General features: G+C 37.8%; 1 protein-coding gene across 1 annotated transcript in view; it reads right to left on the bottom strand.

Annotated features, from left to right (window-relative positions):
* DOCK5 (dedicator of cytokinesis 5) overlaps positions 1 to 2,381 on the bottom strand; it is a 175,423-nt gene that overhangs the window by 36,298 nt on the left and 136,744 nt on the right. The window lies entirely within an intron of this gene.

Raw genomic sequence — 2,381 nt, 5'->3', positions numbered from 1 at the left:
GACACGCAGTAAGAGAATTAAGTTACGCAGCAGGAAAACCAATTAATATACTTGGAATAAAACAGATTTCAGATACATGGAGACTAAATATACAGAAGATAATAGAAGAATGGAACCAAACAAAAATAAGTCCAAAAAGAACATTTCTAAGAGTGAACATTACAAGGAATATGCAAGACTTATACGCAGAAAACTTTCACACACCATTGAAGGGCACAAACACAGACTCGAACAAATGGAAAGTCATACCATGCTTTTGGATAAGAAAATTCTATTTCATTAACATGTAAATTCTCACTAAATTAATTTTTAAATTTCATCTTTCCAAAGTCCATATGGAAAAATAAACAAAAAGGAATAGGTAGGAAAACTCTGAAAAAGAAGAGCAATCAAGAGTAACTACCAGGTCATAAAACATACTATCAAGAATTAATAATTAATACAGTATGGTACTGGTACATGGACAGAGACCCACGTAAAAGCATATACAATCTAGAAAGAGATTCCCTGCCCCCAAAATAAGAATTTAGTAATAAAGATGGGGTCTTATATCAATAAGCAAAATGTGAACTATACTTAACAGCATCTCTATTGAATAGCAATCTGGGTGGAAAAAAGTTGCATTCATACCTCATACCTTATACCAGGATAGGAGAGTTTAACTTACTGAGTTGTTCAAATGAAGAGACCTACAGTTACACTCAGGATGTCTTTGTGATCATCCAATGGCAAAATCTACAGTCAACAAGCCTCACTTTCTCAGCTATATACAATAAGTTTTTTTGTTTTTTTTTTGAGACAGTCTTGCTCTATCACCCAGGCTGGAATACAGTGGTGCCATCTCAGCATACTGGAAACCTCCGCCTTGCAGTTCAAGCAATTCTCCTGCCTCAGCCTCCTAAGTAGCTGGGACTACAGGCATACGCCACTACACCCTGCAAAGTTTTTGTATTTTTAGTAGAGACGGGGTTTCACCATGTTAGCCAGGCTGGTCTCGAACTCCTGACCTCAAGTGATCTGCTGCCCTCAGCTTCCCAAAGACCTGGGATTACAGGCGTGAGCCACCACACCTGGCCCATTATACAATAAGCTTTTTAATGCCCTAAACTTAAATATGAATTGTGAATTTCCTTTGGGTGGTGGTGAAGCATAGGAACCCTGTTTTTAATTCATATCTTAGGACAATGCACTTATATTACTTTAGTATAAAATTAAAAGAATATTAATAACTGGGAACAAGACTGGAGACAGAGACACCCAACAGGAAGCTGCTGTAGTGCTCAAGGTATGACATGCTGATGGGATGGACCAAGGTGCTAGCCAGGGATATAAAATGAAAAGTGGATTGGCCAGCATGGTGGCTCACACTTGTAATCCTAGTACTCTGGGAGGCTGAAGTGGGAGGATTGCTTGAGCCCAGGAGTTCAAGACCAGCCTGGGCAACATAGCAAGATCTCATCTCTTAAAAAAAAAGAAAAAAGAAAAAAAGAAAAGGAAAATTGGATAGGTTAGGGGCATTTTCTGAACAGAGGGGCCACATCTCTTGCTTGTGGAGAACATGGGAGGTGGTGAGTAAAAGAGAGAAATCGAAGATGACTATGAGGTTGCCTGAGAAACTAAATGGATAGGAATGTTATTAGTAACATGGTAATAAAATGAGGTAGGATGGGTTGGGGAGGAGCAAAAAGTGAGAAATAAACTTCCTGTTACTACCTTGTTCAGTTTGAGCTGCGTATTAGCTAATCAAAGTTTGTATGTAAATCCAAAGTTAGAGGAGCTGCTCAGGGCCAGAAATAATTACCTGGGACTCATAGCATATAGATGTATTTATATCTAAGCCACAACATACATTTATTTAGGGAGAGAATAAAAATAGCAGAGTACTTCTATGGTACTATATTCACTTATAACTCATCTTTCTGTGGTTTTCTGCAGTTTTACATATTTTTTTTATGTATTCATCAATGTGTGTTTTATTGCTTTAATTAGAGTGTCAATTACCAAAGGTTCATAAGTCATGCTCTGCTTTCTAAAGATTTTTAAATAAAAGATAACTGACATTTTCCCATATTTGATGTACAAATTAGTCGTGCCTATTTAGAAAGAATTTTTAAAAACTTATATAAAAGGATATCCCTGGCATAAGGTTCTTTCCCATCAAAATCATAAAATGTATAGAATTTAGTCTGAAAGGACGGTATACTCCACCCTGTTGAAACAAGCTCTCTGAGCCATTCACCTGCAGAAGCTCAGCGTGCAAGAGAAGGGTGTAGGCAGCTTCTGTGTAGTTCTCACAGTCTCGGTGCAAATCTCGAAGCTTGTACAGATATCTGGCAAGAAGGGGAGAAAGGAAGCATCTTGTCACTCGAGAGTTTTGTAGG

Source organism: Mandrillus leucophaeus, unplaced genomic scaffold (assembly GCF_000951045.1).
Source record: "Mandrillus leucophaeus isolate KB7577 unplaced genomic scaffold, Mleu.le_1.0 Scaffold86, whole genome shotgun sequence".
NCBI classification, from domain to species: domain Eukaryota; kingdom Metazoa; phylum Chordata; class Mammalia; order Primates; family Cercopithecidae; genus Mandrillus; species Mandrillus leucophaeus.
The sequence above is the reverse complement of the archived record's forward strand: the minus strand, read 5'-3'. Positions and strand labels throughout refer to the sequence as shown.